Consider the following 9,582-nt stretch of genomic DNA (forward strand, 5'->3'; position numbering starts at 1 on the left):
AATCATTATAGATCTCTAGCCCAGGAAATGAATATACAAATGAAATTTAAATAGCCATGAAAAAAAAAATGCTGATAACAATACGACAATCACTGAAAAATGTCATTTATTCTGTTTGAGAGAAAAATATATCAATCTGAATGCGAAAAGTAATTTCCAAAATGAAGGCTTTTACTATACAACCCCAAGTGAAAAATCTACATTCCAAAAACTACTTACACTTTTATGAGTGTTTTACATTTATTTTCAATTTATTAATGCAGTAACAAACAAATGATATGTCTTCCCATTGAGGGTGAACTATGCATTCTTAAGTGCAACCATATGATAAACTTGTATATTAGTACAGATCCATGACTTTGCAATAAAGTAAACTATAAAAAAAGTATATACTTGCCATGCATGAGGCCAAAGAACCATATTCCTGAAGTATATCTACTATATATGTAAATGACTAATATATTGGCAAGATAATTGTGTTTAGTTAGTTTCTTCATTTTCAAAAGCTATAACAGTAGCTCATAGCCATTTGATTATCCTACTAATCATGATGATTGGGTTTAAAAAATTAGGATGAAGGCAAAAAGAATTGAAGAAAGAAGCGCCAATATTTCCTATTGCATCTTTATACTTAGGTTCCTTTCTCTCTATTCTTACATTTTTATTATGCCATCTTTGACCATAATAATCTCTTCTTCACCGTCTTATTTTTGACAACTAAAATAATCTATTCTTTATTTAAATATATATTTTTTCATTTTAATCATCTTTTAACTTAATACTTAAAGTTATTTCAAGTAATCAAATATTAGATTATCAAAATATTTTGATTACACAAAAAGGGACTTTGAGATGAAATTTTATTATTTGCATACAATGTACATATTGAAATACACCTCCAATTCCAATATGAACTGATCCGGGAGACTAATCTTTGATATTTTTAACATGAATATTTTAGTCTGGACATTTAGTATCATGCCTTGGGATATTTCTTAGAAGAGTGGCTTTATTCTATGAACAACATAGCAAATCAAAACTTTTCCATACGAACATGGAATGTCAACTTGCAATAGCATAGTTTTAAACAGAAAGGTTTTTCTTAGAGAAATTCAATATAGCAAAATTCCAATTAGGGTGGCTACTCCTCCAATTCATCACCAACATTAAATCCAAGTATACAAGCTTGCTTTGCTATCATATACACCCTAACATCAAACATAATACTCTGATGTCCTTTCTTTTGTGTATTCTTCGTTACTTAATCCAGAAATGAGCTGAAATATCGATGCTAAATGATCCAAACATTGATATTGATGTTATGATTTGTTATCTGGATTTGATTGTGTGTCCAATTTTTTTATCAACGTTTCGGATCACACTCCGTGATCCATCATCAGGATGCATGCAAAAGAAGAGAAGGAGAAAAAGAGATAGTTAGCCTTCTCTTCTTCTCTTCTTTTGCATGCATCTTGATGATGGATCACGGAGTGTGATCCGAAATGTTGATGTAAAAAATTGGACACACAATCAAATCCAAATAACAAATCATAACATTGATGGATTGTGGAAATTTATTAGCTCTTATTGATATTGATACCAAGAATTTCTATGTTACTTAATAGTTAATCCAAACCAACATTTGCTTATAACCACAAACTACATAAATCCTGTCTATCATCCAAGCTATGGTTCTATTATCATAGATTGGTACAAATTGGTTAAATTGTAATCATAATTAAGCTAGCTCTAGGGTTCTTTTCTCATACATATAGATTATAGTGTATCCCTAATGAAATCAGAGTTACCATTCTTTTCTCTTACATAATAGTTGAATTATCTCTATATCCCTAAATAAACAAAATGTATATGCCCTTATGCAAATATTATTTATTACCTGTATCACATACTCAATTAAACTAGAGCTGGGTTTCTTTTCTTATTGTGATTCTTTTTCTGTCGTAATCACTGATTCTTTAGACAAAGACTCAAAATGTTCAGTGGGGGGGAGGTAATTTGTAATTGGGGGTTTACCAGAGAAACCCTAGGCCTATATGCAGTTTGTCAATGTCTCTTCCCATCCCTGTGAGGATTTCTTATGATGTCTTACCCCAGCAGAGTATTGCATGCTTCCTTGAGCCTCTTGGGAAAGAATCCAATTGGTTGGATGAGTAGTTGATAGATATCTAGCTCAAGCCATTAAACTAGGGACAAGTAGATCAACATCAAACAATTTTTCCAATTTCTAATGTTTAGGTCAATTCGCCTCCCTACTGTTGAGGTTGATTCAGAGTAGTATAAGTAGGAGACACATGCAAAATAGGAAAAATTATTTATGTTTTGTTTACATCTTCCTTCTTACCAAAACATATTATTTATTGAATTTAAATTTAAATTATTATCAATTTCTCTTTGTTTCTAGATTCAACTGTGTGTGATTTTGTAACATCAATGTTTCGGATCACACTTTGTGATACTTAATTAGGATGAGTGAGAGAGTTGTAAAGCAACAAAATTGCACCCAATTGAATCTATTAGCAAAGAGATATGACTCATAATTGACCACATAAATCTAGTCTTTTTGATTTTAATTATGCTTTTTAAAATTTCCAAACAAAATTACTAGTTGAACTCACCATATCATATTTTACTATATATTTATTCTCATAGGATAGTGACATGCAGTTGATAGCCATTTTTTTGTTATAGATACCATGCACATGCAGCTGCTAACAAAAAGATGGAGGGCTAATGCTATTCATATTACAACAGCTACTACAAAGTGGTATGTTGTTTAGAATATTGAGACTTTCAATTTGAATAGAGGATCGAACGTCCAATATTTTATGTAGTTTGTAACATGACAAAAAAATATATGGTCAATTTGAGAAAATCAGTATTCACAACAACTAGTAATGAAAAGCTTTGGTGGGGCTTTTAGAAAAGAAAGGTTCTGTGGGATTTTGGATAGGGGAGGGGTAAAGGATAATAGAAGCTCTTATTTTTAGCCCTCTAAATATGATTGAGGTGAAATAGGAAATATTTTGACCATATATCAACCCACCCCTCTCCATAGAACCCCATCCTAAGAAACTAGAATAAACTGGTGTTAGGAAAAAACCATGGACAGAAATAAAAACTACATGCAAATATAACCAATAATAGAAAATAATAGAACACACAGAAATAAACACAAGGCACCAAGATTTAACGTGGTTCACCCAATCCCTGGGCTATGTCCACCAAACAGCAAGTCCGATCTTATTACAGTTCAGTGATTACAACCTGATTACAATCCGTAATCCCTTACAGCTCAATACCGCCGCAAGAACCAATTTCGTATCACCATCTATATAAAAATACCCAACCCTAAGCCCTTTTTATACAAGTATTAAACCGCTTTAGGGTTATAACATGTCGGCCATATGTCGGCCATAATATGTCGGCTACCATGTCGGCTACTTCCAATTTTTTTTTTTTTTTTCGGGGCGATGCCCCGAACCCCACTATTTATGGAGTATGTACAATAATTTCCTGATCAGTCACCACAATCTAACAATCTCCCACTTGGGGACTGATCAGGCTCCACACTAAACAACAATCTCCCACTTGGAGACTGATCTTGTAGCAATACAACTACCGCATGGGGCTCCCACTGGATCAAACCACCTTGGACTCTGCTGTTCTTTTATTCACATTTAGTCTAAAAGACCAACTGAAGCTGAAGAGGAGTTCAGCTTCTCCCTTGTTACAACCTTTGTCAACATATCTGCTGGATTTTCATTGGTATGTATCTTCTCCAGCTTTAACTGTCCATCCTCCAAAACTGACCGAATGAAATGGTACCGCAACTGTATGTGTTTGGTCTTAGAATGCAGAGCTGAATTCTTAGCAAGATGAATGGCACTCTGACTATCTGTGAACAAATAATTATCCATCTGAGGATGTCCCAATTCTTCCAAGAAGAACTGAAGCCATATCATCTCTTTGGCTGCCTCTGTAGCAGCAACATACTCTGCCTCTGTAGTGGAGAGAGCATTAATCTTCTGTAGTCTAGAAACCCAGCTCATGGCTGCCCCACCAACAGTAAAGACATAACCTTTAGTACTTTGCCTGGTATCAATATCCCCAGCCAAATATGAGTCAACATAGCCCTGTAAATCAGTAGTAGAGCCCCCAAAGCGTAAACACTTATTGGATGTTCCTCTCAAATATCTGAGAATCCACTTGACAGCATTCCAATGCTCAAAACCTGGATGACTCATATACCTGCTAACGACTCCCATTGCATGTGCAATATCTGGCCTAGTGCATACCATAGCATACATCAAACTTCCTATAGCTGAAGCATAGGGTACCTTGGAAATCTTATCCTCCTCTTCCTGTGTCTTGGGACACATCTCCTTAGTCAATTTCAAATGACCAGGTAAAGGTGTGCTGACAGCTTTAGCATTCTCCATAGAGTAACGTTGCAGCACCTTCTCAACATAATCAACTTGAGATAGCGTCAATGTTCTGTTCTTCCTATCTCTGCAAATCTTCATACCAAGGATTTGTTTTGCTGCCCCCAAATCCTTCATAGCAAATGCATGTGCTAATTGGCGTTTCAACCCCTTAATATGATCCATGTTAGACCCAGCTACAAGCATATCATCAACATATAAACATAAAATAATGTAGCTATCATCATCCAGCCTCTTAAAATAAACACAGTAATCTACATGACACCTATTATATCCATGCTCATCCATAAAACTGTCAAATTTCAGATACCATTGCCGAGGTGCTTGCTTCAAGCCAGATAAACTTTTCTTCAATTTGCACACTAAGTTCTCCTTACCTTTGACCTCAAAACCCTGTGGCTGAGCCATATATATTTCTTCATCCAAATCACCATGAAGAAAGGCTGTTTTAACATCCATCTGCTCTAAATGCAAATCTTCAGTAGCCACAAGACTTAAAAACAGTACGAATAGAAGTCATTTTAACAACAGGAGAAAATATCTCATCAAAATTAATTCCCTTTTTCTGTGCAAATCCTTTTACAACTAACCTGGCCTTAAATCTTTTCTTACCTCCTTCCTCTTCTTTCAACCTATAAACCCATTTATTCTATAAAGCCTTTTTACCTGCAGGCAACTTGCACAAATCCCATGTCTTATTTTTCAGCAAAGAATCCATTTCATCTTTCATTGCAGACTCCCACTGAACACCAGCATCAGTAAGTAAAATAGAATACAAAGAGGGAGAAAACCTTTGTGGAGGTCTAATTGGCCTTGTTAACCGTCTAACATTCACTGGTGTGTGTGGTATTTGTTGTTTCAGTTGTTGCACATCATGAGGAATGGCTGGAACATCAGCTTTTGGAGTATCATCCAGCACTACATAATCATCTTCTTTCTTCTCATGTTGCTGCAACAGATCTTTGTACAACACTTTTTCATTGAATATGACATCCCGACTTCTTATAATTTTATGATTTTCAAAATCCCAAAGCCTATAGCCAAATTCATTAATGCCATATCCAAAAAAGACACATTTCTTTGATTTAGCTTCTAGCTTGGTTCTATTTTCAGAGTCTATATGAGCAAAAGCTTCATAACCAAAGGTCTTGAGAAAAGAATAACTCACCTTCTTACCAGTCCATGCTTCCTCTAGAATAGCACAGCCCAAAGGAGTAGAGGGACCTCTATTAATCAAATATACTACAGTATTGATAGCCTCCGCCCACATGTGTAAGGGCAACCCAACATGCAACCTCATGCTCCTTGCGCGCTCCATTATAGTCCTGTTCATGCGTTCAGCCACTCCATTTTCCTGTGGAGTCCTTGGAACAGTTTTTTGTCTACGAATACCATTAGTGGAGCAATAATCTTCAAATTCATGACTGCAATACTCACCACCATTATCAGATCTGAGACATTTTAATTTCTTACCAGTCTCATTTTCAACCAAGCATTTCCATTTCTTAAAAGTTTGAAATACATCAGATTTCTGTCTAAGGAAATAAACCCATACTTTTCTAGTTGCGTCATCAATAAATGTAACATAATAATGAGAGCCACCAAGGGAAGATACCTGAGGCGGTCCCCATACATCTGTATCCACAAGTTCTAATTTCTCCTTTTTGTTTTCCTTCCCTGTCTTTACAAAACTCACTCTCTTTTGTTTTCCATACACACAACTTTCACAGAAATCCATATTCACACATTTTAGACCTGGTAAAGCTTTCCTTGAATGAAGTACTTTCATACCTTTCTCACTCATGTGCCCAAGTCTATTGTGCCACAACGCTGTATCAGAATCTACAGCAACTATTTGTTCTCCCTGCTCAACTGCAGTAATTGTTCCTGAATATTCATTTTTCTCTGAAACAATCAAAGTAGAAGGAACAATATGACCTGTACAAAGATATAAGGTGCCTACTTTCACACCTCTTGCTACTACAAGGGAACCTTTTGAAACCTTCCAATTTTTATCATTAAAAGTAACTACACAACCCTCATCACCGAGTTGCCCTGCTGAAATTAAATTTTTACTTAGTTTTGGAACATGTCTTACCTCATGTAGTAGCCAATGATTCCCATTCTGCAACTTAATCTTAATTTTTCCCTTTCCAACAATCTGACAGGGTTCATTATCCCCCAAATAAACAAGCCCAAAATCCCCTTGGACATAATCAATGAAATAACCTCTATGAGGTGTAGCATGAAAAGAAGCACCAGAATCTAAAACCCATGAATCATCAACATTCTCTAAAGACAGAAGCAAAGCATCCTCTTCGGATTTGTTACTTACCACATTTGCCTCTTTGTCTCCATCTGATTTATCTCCTTCATTTTTCTTTCGAGTCCAGCAATCTTTCTTTTTGTGCCCTAGTTTCCCACAGTACTAGCAATCATTTGGTCCTCTCGATTGAGACCTCCTCCCCTTTGAATTTCCTCTTGATTTCCCATGATTTCCAGAGTTACTTCCTCTTTCAGTCGTTCTGCCCCTGCTTTGTGCATTTAAAGCACTTCCTGATGTAGATCCACCTGAGGATTTTCTATGAGTTTCCTCACTTAAAATAACACCGATCACATCATCATATTTTAGGGTACTAGATCCAGGAACAGAATTACTCACCGCCATTACCAAGCCATTCCAGCTTTCAGGCAAAGAACACAAAATCAAGAGAGCCCTAATTTCTTCATCAAAATTGATACCCATAGAAGATAATTGAATAGTAATAGTATTAAACTCATTTAAATGATCTGCAATAGATCCACCTTCTGCCATTTTCATATTAAATAAACGCTTCATGAGAAATACCTTATTTGAAGCGGAGGGCTTTTCATACAATGTCGCTAGGGTTTTCATCAAATCTTCTGTCATCTTTGCTTTTGTAATATTAAATGCCACCGATGGTGCCAAGCATAACCGAATGCTTCTGAGTGCCTTTCTGTCCAAAAGATCCCATTCAACCTCTGACATAGTTCCCTGATTCTTGGCTTTTCCTTCCAACGGCTTCCATAAATCCTTCTGATATAAATAGTCTTCCATTTGCATCTTCCATAACTGGAAGTTCTGCCCATTAAACCTGTCAACCCTCAACTTACCCTCATCTGCCATTGCTTCCACTCAACTGTGAGACTCCCACTTAACCGTGAGACTTTCCTGCAGAGGATAACTGAAAGACAACCTTGCTCTGATACCACTTGTTAGGAAAAAACCATGGACAAATAAAAACTACATGCAAATATAACCAATAACAGAAAATAATAGAACACACAGAAATAAACACAAGGCACCAAGATTTAACGTGGTTCACCCAATCCCTGGGCTACGTCCACCAAACAACAAGTTCGATCTTATTACAATTCAGTGATTACAACCTGATTACAATCTGTAATCCCTTAGAGCTTAATACTGCCGCAAGAACCAATTTCGTATCACCATCTATATAAAAATACCCAACCCTAAGCCCTTTTTATACAAGTATTAAACCGCTTTCCTGAAGTATGAAGTATGTACAGTACTTTCCTGATCAGTCACCACAATCTAACAACTGGAATTTGGTAAATACTATAGTTTTATCCTTTTGGATTTATAAAGATAACATCCCCAATTTACGGCCTCACCAGTATTAGATTGTGGGGTAAATTTGGCACGTTCTAAATATCAATCTTATTTATTCATGTCAATTGTCATAATCTGGTGAATGAAGTGAATTCAAAGGAAGCTCATTAACACATGTTTAATGTGTTTATTGATTTAAAGGGAAAGAAAGAATATGAAAAATTCACATTATAAAAATTTAGATCGATCCTCATATGCTAAAAAAATGGTTACAATTAAATGGTCCTAGCTGCCTTAGCTAGGGATCTATTCTAAACAATGAAGGAAAAAGGAAAAAGTAAGTGTACTTAGTGTATGCATTCATTGCAATCTGTGCTAGCTTCTGTAGCAGCACATGAAAGACACTTCAATAAATCACCATGGTGTATCAGACAAAATTCGAGGAGTGATCTGAAACAACTTGCAGAGCTATCTATTAGTATAATAGATCATGAATCTAAATCATGGGATCAAAATATACATGTGGATACAGGCCATTAGTTTGATTATTTTGGAATTCACCATGATTATTGTGCATTAGATCAAAACCCTCCAGCAAATAGAGCTTTGTGATTACCCTAACTCACACTTATCTAACTTGATAAGATAGCAACATTGACAAGAATTTTCAGTTTGCACAACTATCATCAGTCATTAGAAACCATAGATATTGGATCTGTAGCACAAACTCGTAGTTGGCTCTGGGACCTTGGAGATATTAGCACCGGGTTTTCAATAGAATTATTTCTCGTCTATTTTTATAAGTTGGGAGACAACACTTTTTTTTGGGGCTCTTTTGGCTTCAGAAAAATTCTGTGGTGTTGTTTTCCTTAAGACATTTGGTGCGTTTGTGGTAATAAAGGTTATCTCTATCTTTATTGGGGTACATTTCATTATGTTGACACTATTGTGCCAATAAGACTTGGTCAAATGGAGTTGCCACTTCATGATCTAGCTATTGTTGGTTTTCTGATGTATTTTTGAGTGTCAACTTCATTGGCACATTCCTTGTGTTCTCAGGGTTGATTCTTGATAGAAAAAGTATAACATAGTTTTGTTTTAAAAACAAATTTGTGAGAATCCAATCTTGACTGGAGAGCAGAAAACAAAGCTCTCTCTATGGAAGATTAATAATATGTAAAGAGAGAAACATGGAAATAAAACATTTCTGCATTTCATAGAGAAAGTTGTACTCGGTTGCATATGAGTTTGTTTGTTTTAAATATTGCTAATTAAAATGAAAGAGATCAGTTTCATTATTGGCTACGTTGATGACAAGTAAATCTTTGGGAGTAATTGAATCTATCCCCAATTAACTTAGTTTTTAGATTGCTTCCTACGTTATGGATTGGGTTATTAATGGGGTGTATGTTATTACATTACCTTATAATTTTCTTGTCATTGTTTTGGACAACAAAATCTGTCATAAGAAATCTGAAATGTTCTTTGATTTAGGGCTGCAAAAATAAATGTTAAATGTTAAAA

The 9,582-nt window shown here is 35.5% G+C and overlaps 1 pseudogene; it reads left to right on the plus strand.

The window, feature by feature from the left end:
- Positions 1–8,323: 8,323 nt before the first annotated feature.
- Positions 8,324–9,123, plus strand: LOC149543759 (uncharacterized; annotated as a pseudogene).
- The last annotated feature ends 459 nt before the right edge of the window (positions 9,124–9,582 follow it).

This window comes from Cupressus sempervirens, chromosome 8, assembly GCF_028749045.1.
Source record: "Cupressus sempervirens isolate cs-2001-9-10 chromosome 8, ASM2874904v1, whole genome shotgun sequence".
In the NCBI taxonomy this organism is placed as follows: domain Eukaryota; kingdom Viridiplantae; phylum Streptophyta; class Pinopsida; order Cupressales; family Cupressaceae; genus Cupressus; species Cupressus sempervirens.